The 14533-nt window shown below is 32.5% G+C and overlaps 1 non-coding gene across 1 annotated transcript; it reads right to left on the reverse strand.

Moving 5' to 3' along the window:
* Positions 1-12175: 12175 nt before the first annotated feature.
* LOC128042693 (small nucleolar RNA R71) lies at positions 12176-12282 on the reverse strand. Its single transcript, XR_008198206.1, has one exon. It is a non-coding gene; the product is annotated as a small nucleolar RNA R71 (small nucleolar RNA).
* Positions 12283-14533: the final 2251 nt, after the last annotated feature.

Genomic DNA, 14533 nt, shown 5'->3' on the forward strand with positions numbered 1-14533 from the left:
TTTTTTAATGTTCTTTATGTTTTTGGAGTCCCGGTAACTTGATTTAGCTTATTCTAGCAATAATTTAACCTAGGGTTTATATTTGGAAAAATAACCATAGGTGAAATGTGTTAATTTTGATGTTTTATGGTAGAATATGAAGCTTGAAATTATTTTAAACAACTTTTGCTAAGCGATTTTACGTGAAAACGAGTAAAACGACATAATCAGTAAAAATACCTAATGTTCATAAGTACATGCTAGAGTGGGAATTTGATGTTGTCATAGAAGGGAAAAATGTTCAGCATGTCATAAAACATAAGAATAAGAGATGAAGTTTAATTTCCGAGCTTTGGGGCAAAAGTGTAATTATGCAAAAGTTTAGGGGAAAATCGTAATTTTTCCAAAGTTTGAGTCAAGGATTGTTTTGATGAATTTGAGTATTAAATAAGCTAAATTTTCTATTATAGATCAAGAAGAACGAAATTTGGAGTTAGATCGGGGAAAGAAAAAGATAGAGGACTAAGTTGCTAGATTTGGTCAAATTTTGTACCGAAGTAAGTTTACGGTAAATAAATACAATATTTCAATAATTATTATTAATGCTTCTATTTTCCAGCAATTATGTATTTATTTCATGAATTTATTTAATGTTGACTCAAGTATGAGATGACAGAGAATCAGTGTTAAAAAGTCCCGTTGAAACATAAGGAATGTATCGGATACAAATGTCATGACATTTGGGTAAAGAGATCCAATGTAAGACCATGTCTGGGACATGGCCTTGGGCATCCTTGAGATCATGAGAGGTCCCATGTAAGACCATGTCTGGGACATGGCGTTGTCACCGAGATGAGAGGTCCCATGTAAGACCATGTATGGGACATGGCGTTGTACATAGAGATGAGAGGTCCCCCGTAAGACCATGTCTGGGACATGGCATGGGCATCGATATGAGAACTCCCATGTAAGACCATATCTGGGATATGACATTGGTAGTACAGAAAACATCCCATGTAAGACCATGTCTGGGGTATGGCTTTGGCATGTTATTATCAGATATGAGACCCAAGTATCCTTATTATTCCAATGTGGCTCAACGGGCTAGAAAACAGATTATGTTCTATGGAAGTTCAAGTAAAAGTATAATTAGCAACTTTAGGTAAGTTATAAGAGTTAAGAATATGTTATGATATCAGTGAGAACTAATATTTCAGCAAGAGAAGAGTAAGTTGTAATCTTAAGCTATCTAATTAGGTAAGTAAAAAAAAAGTAAATGAGAGTAAGTAAAGAGGAAACATAAGAACATGATACTTGCATATCATTATTTGTGTTAAATGTTGTTATTTATTTACTTGTAAACTTATTAAGCTTTATGCTTTCTTCTTTTATTTCTTTTTCTTTCATATAGTATTATCAAGCATAGTCGGGATCTTGAAGACGTCGGAGAGCGTTCACACTATCAACCATCATAACTCGGTATTTTAAGACGATAAATATTTCGAGCTATGGCATGTATAGGGACTTAGTCATTTCGATTGTATATTCTTAAATTATGACCAAAAGATGATATGTAAATATTTGATGACGAATAGTTATTAAAATGACTAAGTATTAAGGTGTTTGTTGTTATAAAAGTCTAGGTGATAACTTATGCATAGAAATCATGAAAAAGTAAAAATTGGTAGTGAATCAGTTTTGAGACAGCAGTAGTGACGTGAATTTGAAAAATCACCAAGGATAGTAGAAAATGAATTAGAGGTTGGATGAGATATAGAATTAAATCTTATTGAGTCTATTTTTAGATAATAATAACAATGTAGACAAACAAATTATGTATTCTGAGATATTTGCATTTTAGTTAGACAAGGTCAAAGTGGTTTCCAGAATCCCCTATTTTGAATTTGGAAAATCATTAAAAATTGTACAAAAAATATTTATGAGTTTTAATTTATATGTCTAGATTCCTTATTGAGTCTATTTTATTTAGAAACAAGTGAGAACACCATATGAAGTCTGTACAATGAGATAATTAAATTTTAGTGACGAGAGGGCAGGACAGTCGATTAGTGAAACAGAGGAGACTTTAACTAATAAACTGCACTAATTGGCTAAACCAAAAATTCTGAAAAATTTATGGTAAAAAGATATATGAGATTAGTTTTAGGGAAAATTTATGGATCTAAATTTTGAGTTTCGTTTCTCGAGTTATAATTAATTTAGTGACAACTACGTAGGTGGGCAGTATTGGAATGACTCGTTATGGATATGCTTTGGTGTTATGTGTGTCTAAATAAATGTTAATACAAAGAAATCATGAAAGAGTAAGTTTTGCAATAAAATAGTTTTAAACAGAAGCAGTTGTATAACTTTGAAAAATCACCAAAAATTGTGAGAAGCGCATTAGAGGTTGAATAAGACATGAAATTAAATCTTATTGAGTCTAGTTTTACATAGAAGAAATGGTGTAAGCAAAAGAATCTTATATTATGAGATATTTGAATTTTTGTGAGACAAGGTCAGAGTGATTTTGGAATCCCCTGTTTTGAATTTGGAAAATCATTAAAAATTGTATAAAAATAATTATTGGTTAGAATTTATATGATTACAATTATTAATGAGTCTATTTTCAAGAGAAATAAACGGGAAGATCATCTGAATCCTGTAATAAGAGATAATTAATTTTTAGTGAAGAAGTGTCGGGACTGTTAGATAGCAGAATTGGGACGAATTTGAAGAATTAACTGTATTTATTGGCTAAACCAAAAATTATGAAAATGTAATGGTAAGAAGAGATGTAAATCTAGTTTTGGAAAAAAAAAGTAGATCTTAATTTGGAGTTCTGCAGCGCAACATATAAATAATTTAGTGACTATGACTCGAGTAGACAACTTGATATGAACATGAGTAAATAGTGGAACTATGTGCAATTATGATTGTATTATCTTAAGAACATATTGTGAGGATTGGTAAAAGCATGTTAACAGATTGCTTATTATTTACATACCAGCTTACTAAGCTATATAGGTTACCCCCTTTCTTTCTTTTTCCTATAGTGTCATAGATACTAGCTCGGGTTGGAGATCTTTGGAGATTCTATCACACTATCAAGCTATTGATTAGTATCAATGTATTCAAGCATTTTAAGTTTATGGCATGTATAGGGACTTAGTCATTTTGTGTATGAGTTATTATGTTTTGGCTTGTAATGGTTAAAGGTTTGATTTATGTGTAGCCATGTAACTTGGCTTATATTGGCTAATTGGTTGTAAGCCTATATATATATATTAATTATATGTCAATGTCTTGTGATGTGAGTTGTATTTACATGATACATGATGAGTTGTGGGTATGACCTAAAATCCTAATGGTTGTATGTGATAGAAGTCTTGATGTCCAATGGCTAAGTTTTGCTCAATGGTATGGTATATTAATTAGATATAATTATGCTCGTATAAGAGTTGTTGATGATGCATATTGAATGTGACTAAGTGTGACCCTCATTTGTTGATGACATCATAAGCAGAGAGTTACACGGGCTGAGGACACGGGCATGTCTCGAGCCACATTGGCGTGTGACCCTCCAAAGCATGAAAATTTTCTTAGTGTTCCAAAGTTTCCGGTTTAGTCCCGAACTACTTCTAATGTATGTTTAGGGCCTCGTAGGCCCTTATAAGGGACGATATGCATGTGTATAAATAGTTTTAAATTGAATGAAATTTTATGGCCTGGTTTTGTATTGTTGCTTGTGTTTAAGACCAGTAATGCCTCGTATCCTGTCCCGGCGTCAGACACGGGTAAGGGGTGTTACAAAACATCCTTAATATGATTTAATTTAATATCTAAAACATTAATTTCACCTAAATCCATGGTCCTAAATTTTCCAAAAACTTGAAGCTTTCAAGAACACGAAAAAGGGGAAACCGTTTGATTCTTAGAAATTCGATTATGAACTATAAAATTGAAGTGAAATACCTTCTAATTAAGTTAGAATGAACCAAAAACCACTTTGAAAACTCAAGATTATGAGATTTTTCATTTTTGAATCCAAGCTTTCTTGAAAAACATCAAATCTAAATATAATCACTTAAAACTCAATTTGAACTAACAACACTCTTCATTTAATACTAAAAAGTTAGAATATTACCTTGATTTGATGAAAATGATGATCTAAAACTTTAATTTGGGATTTGAACTAAAGAAGAACAATGACGAATTTGGGGAAGAAAACACATTTTTTCTTTTAAAATTGGGGTTTGTTTTGGTATTTGGAAGGCTAATAAATATAAAAGAATGAATTGATTTTGAAAAACTCCCTAATTTTAGGTTTTGGAAAACTTTTGAATGCTTTGGTGTTTTTAAGAAGAAGGGATAGGCGGTGGTATACTCCATGTAGAAGACTAATTCCAAAAATTTGGAAATTTGCCCTTTAGGTCACTCTTAATTCTTCCCTTTTTCAAAAAGGTCCTAAATCAATTAAAATTCATTTTTTTTCAAATTAGACCTCAAAATTAAAATTTTTTATGCTAAATAATAAAATAAAAATCTAATTATGACACTCACATACTTAAATTACTCATTTACGACCCTATTTTCTAATATCTAACTCAACCACCGGTTAAAAACACCCGATTCTACTAACCCAAAACTACTAGGTTGGGTTTTGGGATGTGATAGACTGAGCTCTCCCCAATGACATACAATTACAAAAGCAACTTCTCAGTGCTCGTCCAATGACATTGTCATTAGTTTGTTACCATCATAGGATATCCTTGATCTCTTTGGGATAATATTCGTTCTCCCAATATGATCCTATTTAATCTCATGGTAACCATTACATCTTCCTTCATGAAAAGTCAATCACTATCAAATAGTGATCAAGTCATCCATCACAAAAACGGACGACCCGTGGCCACGTTTACTTTTCATCAACCATGTAATGCCAATGAGAGGATATCATTTACCCATGTTCTGAGCTATAAATTCCACTATTGTGAATGACGCTACATGGTACAGAAGTCTACACCCAACGCATAAACTTTTGGCTCCTTATCTATTTGAACTTACACTTTTACTTACATCAAAGTGTATGAGTCATGCATACATAGTCCAACATCCATTCAGGATTCAGGTATGTCACACTATGAATGTCATTAGTGAATAAACGCATAAATGGATTCAGGATCTATTCTGCCTAGGTCATGTCTGATGGACTTTTAGTCCAGTTAGTCACATCTATGTCTTTATATCATGGGAGTCATCCGCTCTGATGCCCAAGAGAAGACATCTCCCTAATTGAATTTGATAGAGGACATATTATTCTTTCAATCGATTTGCTCATTTCCGATTAGAATAAGGACATGTTTAGATTCGTCTACTAACAAACTGTATTCCCATACTATAATCTAACCATGTAATATCACTTAGTATCAGATTAAACAATAGACAACCAATGAGCAACATTTGCTTCCATTTTGCTTTTCGTGCAAAAACCATTTGAGGACAATAATACAAAGTATATTAATTTAATTCATGAATAATTTTATTAAGAAATTTGTTCAAAAAATTATAAGTGTACTTAGACAAAAATACAACACTTACGGCACCAAATTCAATAGTCTGGTTTGGTTCGATTAGAATCAGCTGGCCTCTTAGTGGAAGACAAAATTATTACAAATGAACAGTTGATATGCAGTTGGAGACTACACATGAGGGGTTATAAATATCTAAGAAATGAATCCTAAGATGAATTTGTTGGAAAAACGAGTTTGTAAAACGCAGCGGAAAATAAATTTAGGGAAAACCAGAGTTTTAAAATATTTTCTAAAACAAGATATTTGTTGTGATATCTAAAGTAATAAACACTTTATCAAAATTGTACCTTTTCGATTCATCTAGTATGATCGCTTTGACCTAATAGTCTTCTCCGTTATCCTCAAGCTCACGTCTTTCGAGTGTTGGCTTGCTTTGAATCAGAAAATTTTTCAGAAAAATTACAAGTGGGGTAATTTCGTAATTTCTCTAAATATTTGGGTCAAGTTGCAAATCAGAAAAATATCTCTAGAAGTTTTCTAGAATAATCTATTCAGAGAATTTTCTTTCTACAACTTTCTCTTGAATTCAAGTGTGTGTAAATAATGACCCAATGCTCTCTCTATATAGGGAGAGTTTAGAGAGTTTAACTATGATTAAACTTAATCACTTTAATATTAAATTAATGTAATATTTATTAAGATAAATATTAGATTAAATTTAATTTTAAATCTTATTAAAATAATAGAATGTTTATCTACAGTATAAACATTAAATTAAATTTAATATTAAGATAATCACTTTAATGTTAAATTAATAAAATACTATTAAGATAAGTATTAAATTAAATTTAATATTAAACTATTAAAATAACATTATTTTTGGAATAATTAATCTGAAATCAAATTCTCTACTAGAGTCGTAGTAGGAGTGTAACTCTTCCATTGCTCAACCACCAACAACCAACCACCGCTGGCCACTAGAACACTACCGTCGCAGCCATCGGTACCGCCGTGTCTGGTGATGCAGGTGTGACACCTTTACAACACCCTGATCCGGTTTGGCTGCTATTGGTTCGGTCTAAGTCAATGGCGACCCAACCAGTTCAGTCTAGCCACCGGTTAGACCATCGGCCTGGTTTCATATACCAGGCCTGATTCAACCAATTTTTGGGTCGTAGTCTCAGTTTAAGGATCTCGGGCCCAATTTACGATATTAGGTCCAATTTTCAAGTTTAGTTACCCATTGGGCCAAGTGTTTGAATTGAAAATTAAATTCCAAAAATATCGTATTAATTTTAATTGATTTGATTAATTTAATTTTGCTTGATCAAAATTAAAATTTTCAAAAATCACTAAGATTTTTCAAATTATTTTTTCAAGAAAATTCTTTAATCAAATTCTCTAGTTGAACAATTCTTATGACCACCTAATTTAATTCCACATCGAGTAAATCAACTCAATTAAATTATTCCCAAAGTCATAGAATTTTCATCTATTTCAAATGTAGTTCGCTCGAGCTTTGTTGAGCTAACGTAAGGACCAATCAGACATATACAATTAGGCTCTAGTGATTGCAATTATGTCTAGAAGCATTGTTCTGATAATTTGCAATTACTTAATCATGGAGTCAGTCCAGAAGAAGTACCATGATTGAAAACTCCTTATTGTATACTCTTTACAAAAGTAATTATCAAACTGCTTTGTCTAATGACCTCGTCATGTATGTGTTACCCTCATATGATATCCTTGATTCCTTTGAGTTAAATCCGTGCACTCAATACAATCTTATTTTATTTCATTGTCACCATTGTGTCTTCTTAATGGTTAATATTATCATTGTCAACAAATGACTGTGTTAAATTGCTCATCCGAGAACAAGCAACCCGTGACCACGCTCTATATTTATCAATCCACACAATGTCGATGAGAGGATATCATTAACTCTTTAATTAAGCTATAAATTCCACTGTTGCTAGTAAAGCCATGCCATACACAAGTCATGTGCCCAACATACTGGCTATCGGCTCGATCATCTTTAAAGCATAAGCCTCCACAGATATCAAAGCACATGAGTTGCATACCCATGGCCTGTGACTAAATCAGAATTTAGGTAAATCGCACCATGAACATCACAAGTGAATTAATTCACAAACGGATTTAGAATTAATTCATCTTGGGTCCAGTCCAATGTATTATTCTACCAATGAATCCATTTGTCTTTACTCGTGGAGTCAACTTCTCCAATAGCCAAGACTAACCGTCTCCCCAATTGGAATTATAGATGACATAATAATCCTGCTCAGTATTTGAATCAAATGCTCACTTTGACTATTTTACGGGATTACAGACTCATTTAGATTATCTATTGAAGTAAGTCGTCCTTCTCATAATGTAAATGTTCTCCCACTCAATATTTTACAGACCTTAATGGATACCTTGTCGGTCTAATTGCCAAGTTGAAGATCCACTCCCTTTCAAACCCATTGATTAGAACACTTTCTGAGTTCACTGTTTTGATCCGACCCAACTCATTCTCTATCTTGAGGCCAAGTTTACGAGCAGCCTCTTCGAACATCAACAAATCAACTGCACAAGTGTCAACAAGCGCATTCAATTTTTCGCTGGCCACAATGATGTCTACAAACATCAGCCCATGACTCGTTCTATCTTCGACACCCCCTAGTATCAAACCAAGATCGTTATCCTCCACATCTGACTCCACCTTTGCTTCCATAGCCGCGAGTGCGGCCTTCTTTGGACAATCCTTGATCATATGTGGACCATCACAGTGAAAGCAAATTATAGGCCCACTCTTCCTTTTATCCCAAGGCTTTTTACCGTTGCCGTTCCCAGTGGGTCTTTCTTTATCTCCCCCACTATTACCCTTTTGATTGAATTTGGGCTTAGAAGAATCGAGCTTGTCTTTTTTTTCCACCAAATTCAACAAATGATTCTGCTACAGACATAGCCTTGGTAAGCTCTTGGACTCCTCGGCGTTGCAACTCTTGCTTTGCCCACGGTTTCAACCCATCCATGAAGGAAAAGAATGCCTCTTTCTCACCCATATCTGAGATTTGAAGCATGAGTTTGCTAAACTCCTGCACATACTCCCTCACAGTGCCTTGTTGCTGTAAACAAAAAAATATATAGCATTTTTCCTATATAATTCATCACCTTTTTACTTAAAATTGTTGTTAAAACCAAGTAATTTTTTAATAAATTAATGAAATATGTGAAAATATGAAATTAGGACCTAGAAATTATTAAAATGTGATTTTATGTTTTATTATATAGTTTTCATGCATAAAATGGCTTATTTTATATTAATTTAAGCATATTATATTTTTAAGCTATGAAGTGGGTCATGCATGATTAAATTAAATAATAAAATATAATGTTATATTTTAATAATTTATTTTAAATATTTCATTAATAGAAATTGGATTTAATTAATTAAGTAAATTGATTAATTAAAGTTGTTAAATTAATTTATTGGTCCTCTAAACTATCTGCTATTTTTGGCAGGTCTAAGGATTTTCTTCTAATTGCAAAACCGTCCAAGTGGGGACCAAGTCAACCCAATTTTTGGCTACACATGGCTGATTATAAACCAACGTTTACATTGAGTAGGTCTTGTTCAAGGACCTTCTCCCACTCAATATTTTAAAAACATGCAATGTTTTTTTTATCCTAAATTTCAAGAATGATCATACAATAGTCCTAGTGACATTCTTACGTAATCTAAATCACATGCTTCCAATATATGCATGGCATGCTATGAAAATTTTATAATATCCATTCATAAGAATCAATAAATCTTAAAAGAAATAAATTTGATTCTCCACAGTTTTGTTTAAGGGAAAAACTGAAGAAATGGACGAGAACTGTGCACTAGGTAGGGTTCTAAGATAGGGAGGTGAGTCAAATTTGGCCATTTAAAAATCAAGCCTTTCCTAGCCAGAGCCAATCCTAGACATGCACCTTCTCATTACCAGACTTCTTACAGTTATCGAATAACGTAAAGAAGTGAATAGAACAATATGACACATGTATTTTCTCATTACCACACTTCTTATTTTTAATCGATCAACTGTGGATCATCTCATATATATATCACAATTATAACATTACATAATATAAATATTGCAAACAATTATAAAAAAAATATATAATGAGATAGGTGTAAACTCGAAATTATATAGGTTTTTTTTTATATTTTTACCACCTTTTTACTTAATAAATATGTTAATCTTGAGTAATTATTATTAAAATAAATGAATTTTACTTAATTAGTAATATTGGGCATGAATTTATAAAGTATGTGAAGTTGTGCTTAATTACATTATTTTTGTACATATTTTACATTATTTCATGTTAATTTATTAATATGTGATTTTTCACTATGTAGCAGGACCATTGAGGATGTGATTAATATGAATGAAACATGGACATGCACAAATCAGTTCATGTGGATGGCAAGACTATGCAAACTGGGTCATAAGGTTGATGATTTGACCCAGTAAAAGATGTGCTAAAAGATGGACATGTTTGCTAAATTATTGGCCTGAGAAACCGTCCAACAAGGTAGAATTAAAGCCCAGTTTAAAAACAAGTAGATGGTTGCCCAAAACCAAGCTTTTGGGTATTTAATTGAAGGTTTTTATAGTTGGAAAATAATTAGAAATTAGCCTAACAACTTTGTTGCTATAATCGTCCACCCTATGGATATTAATAGCCTTGGTTTGAATTCAAAATGAGGAGATTAAGTCATCCCCTTTACTATGAATTGTGGCCGATCATATGTGAGAGAAAAGGAAGGTATTTAAATTCTACTTTTAGAAAACTCTACCCTGTACCTTCACTTATAAATACCATGCATCCTTTCATTCATCCATCATCCCTCAACACTCATTTCTCATTCATTTTCTCATCTATCATTCTCTCTACCTTTTCCCTTTTCCTTTCCTTTCAATAGCCACCATTTCCCCTTCCATCCTTTAGCCACAAAAGCTTTGTCAAATGAATTCTTTGGCTAGCCACCTTGAAACCCTTAGTCAAGAAGCATCGATCAGAACAGAGGAACGCATTAGTCAGCATAGATCCGAAAGGCTGCTGAACAAAATAGAGTTTACTCTTTCCCCTGTGTATCTATTTTAATTTTGTTTGCTTTGAGTTTATTGTTTTTGACATCAACTATGGCATTTTAAATCTTATTTGCTAGGATGTTAATTCACTAATATTTATTTTACTCATGTTTAATATGTTTGGGACTCAGTCGATCATGTTTTCAATTAATATCATGATGCATTTCATTTATACGTGATTGAGTGCACTCAGATTAGCTGAGTGATCCTAACTAGACGATGACTAGTAAACACATAATTGAAAAGTGCAATTCTCAAGTTAGATACTTAAACTTGACTAAGTTGAGGTTTATAATATTTTTAGTTAGCTCTATTATCTTGCATAGTTTTTAGGTTTATGTACTTAAACTGTTGCAAACGTATATGTCCTTGTGATCTTAAATAAATGCTAAGAAACCTTTAGCTTAATATGATCAGTAAAATGCATATTTCAGTAAGTAAAAGATCTGAGAGGACTTAATTTGGTTTCCAAACTCATGAAAGATCGAGTTGCCATGGAAGTATTTCTGAACATTGTCAAGCATGATAAAGTTAATTGAATTTATTAATATAATTGTCCTATCCCATTTAATGTTGATTTTTTTTGTTGCTAAAGCCATTCATTCATACATTTAGATCATTTGCATTTAGATTAAAATTGCATTAGGGATCACTCTTTGCATCTAGTTAATTCAATCATCACAATCCAAAATTATTGAGTTTTTTCTATCAAACTTTGATTTATAATTTTACAAATAATCAATTAACACACATAGTCCCTGTGGAGATGATAACTCATTTTACTTATTATTTGAACGACTGTGTACACTTGCGCATATTCCTCGTTACAATTTTTTGGCGCCGTTGTCGGGACTATTGCCTTAATCTTTTTTTTTGTGAAATTATTTTTACAGTTTGGTTTTTTATTTTTATTTATTTAATTTTTAACTTTACCAATGTATTTTTTATTCCTTATTCTTTAGTTTTGATTTATTTTTATGTGTTTTATGAGCATAGATTGAATCATTGATCTATTACCCGTGGACCTTGAAAACGAGTGGACTTTCAGACAAAGAGGATGCGAAAGATCTACTCGAAGACAAATCGAGATGGAATAAAAATGATGAACAAGGTAGTCAATTAAGTGCACAACCATATTGTTGATGATAGGGATCGTGGCATTCGACAATACGCTGTGCCACTCTTCAATTAGTTAAATATGGGAAATAGAAGGCTGGATATCGAGGCACCCTAATTCAAGTTGAAACCTAAGATGTTTCAAATGCTTCAAATGGTGGCCCAGTTCAGTGGTATGCCCACAGAAGATCCACACTTACACCTTCATTTGTTAATGGTGGTGAGTGATTCGTTCAAGATAGCTGGTGTGACTAAAGACGCACTGAGGTTAAAACTATTTTCATACTTGTTGTGAAATCGAGCATGAGCATGGCTGAATTCGTTGCCACCAAGTTCAATATTTACTTGGCAAGAATTAGTAAAAAGGTTTCGGTAAAGTATTTTCCACCAAGCTAAAATGAAAATTTGTGTAATGAGATAACTACTTTCCAATAATTGGATGATGAGTCTTTATATAAGGTATGGCAAAGATTTAAGGAATTACTTCGTAAGTGTCCTCATCATGGGATTCCTCATTGTATCCAATTGGAGAGGTTTTATAATGGTCTCAATGCACATACAAGATTAATGATAGATGCTTCTGCAAATGGTGCAATTTTATCTAAGTCTTATAACGAGGCTTACGAGATTATCGAGAGGATCGCTAGCAATAATTACCATGGCTGACAAATCGAGTAGTTTTAGGAAGATGAGTAGCCGGAGTGCATGAAGTGGATGCATTGGCTTCACTCTCTGCTCAGGTATCTTCTATTTCCTTAATGTTAAAAGAATTTACCACTAATGGTTTGAACAATTTTGTAGCTCAATCACCAAGTCAATATGATGTTGTTTCCTGTGTGTATTCTGGGGATGGTCATTCTTTCAAGAATTTCCCTTCAAACCCTAAGTCAGTTTGTTATGTAAGAAATCAGTATCAAAATAGAAGTAGACAAGGACCAAAGTCCAACTTCTACAATCTATCATGGCAGAATCATCCGAACTTTTCCTTGAGTAACCAAGGAAATGAACCGAATAATCAGATGCAACATAGACCCAATCAAACCCAAGGGTTTGACCAACAAGCCCTAAAACCACCTCAAGCTAAGTCATCAAACAGTTTGGAGGACTTTTTGAAGGCGTACATGGCAAAAAATGACGCATTGATCCAAAGTCAAGCAACAAAGCTGAAAAATCTAGAGAACTAGATGGGTCAATTAGCTACTGAGCTTCGTAGTAGACCGCAAGGAGCCTTGTCGAGCGATACAGAAAATCTGAGAAATTTAGGTAAGGAACAGTGCAAAGTGGTTATGTTATAAAGTTGTAAGATTTTGGAACTCAATGAGATTGTGGTTAAAAATGAGCCTAACGAAAAGAAGGAAAGTTAACCAACAATTGAAGTTCCTACACTGAAAAAGTCAGATGCTGAAAAATCTGATAAGGTAAACCCTAAACTAGTGAATTCTAAAAAGCTAACACGCTCTTTTGTAGATTTGCCTCTCAAAAAAGTTGTTCATATCAAATTAAAGTTTTATATCTTCAAAGACTTTAGCAGAATAAGTAGATATAAAAGGTACAATTCAATAAGTTCTTGGATGTTCTAAAGTAACTGCATATCAACATTCTGTTGGTAGACGCTTTAGAACAGATGCCCAATTATGTGATGTTTTTGAAGGATATTCTATCCAAAAAGAAAAAAACTTAGTGAGTATGAGACTATTGCTTTGATGAAGGAGTGCAGTGTGTTCTTACAGAACAAGCTACCTCCAAAATTGAAAGACCTTGGAAGTTTTATGATACCTTGTAACATCGGTAATCATATTGCAGTAAAGCTTTCACTTGAGTCATAGTCACTTGAGTCATAGTCACTAAATTAATTATATCTTAAGATAAAAAACTCCAAATTAAGATCCACAAATTTTATCTGAAACTAGACTCAAATATATTCTTACCATAAAATTTTCAGAATTTTTGGTTTAGCCAATAAGTACATTTTCTTCTTTAAAGTTTCCCCTATTTCACTATTTGACAGATTCGACCCCTCTTCACTAAAAATTAATTATCTCTTTGTACAGAATTTGGATGATGTTCCCGTTTGTTTTTTATTGAAAATAGACTCATTAATGATTTTAAAAATATAAATTATAACCCATACTTATTTTTTTTACAATTTTTAATGATTTTTCCAAGTCAGAACAGGGGAACCCGAATTCATTCTGACATTTTCTCACAAAATTTATTATATCTCATGATTTACAATTCCATTACTTACACTTCTTCTATGAGAAACTAGAATCAATAAGATTTATTTCCATATTTTATTCATACTCTAATTTTATTTCTAGAATTTATGGTGATTTTTCAAATTTAACCTACTGCTGCTGTCCAAAACTGTTTTAGTGCAAAATGTTGATTACTAGGTGTATAACTCCCTTATTCCCTTTATCTATAATATTTCCCATCACTTTCACTTATTTCTCTTCACTAATATATCAAGAAAATAAGACCTTATATAAGAAAACTCTACTATAACATTATTTCCATGCTTTTTCAATAATATCAAACTTAAAAATATATTGAAATCTTGATGTTCTTACCTTGTGCTATTGATTTCAATCTTTAACTTGATTTTCTCTCTCCTCCAGCTTCTATTTCTTGAATCTAACTTGATATTCTAGCTCCCCATTGTCTCCTTTTATTCTTCTCTCTTGGAAGCTATGGAAATTCTTTCGATTTCTAGGTGAAAATGGTAAATTTTTGGTGGAAGGACCAAATTGTAAAGAA

This window comes from Gossypium raimondii, chromosome 7, assembly GCF_025698545.1.
Source record: "Gossypium raimondii isolate GPD5lz chromosome 7, ASM2569854v1, whole genome shotgun sequence".
NCBI classification, from domain to species: Eukaryota; Viridiplantae; Streptophyta; class Magnoliopsida; order Malvales; family Malvaceae; genus Gossypium; species Gossypium raimondii.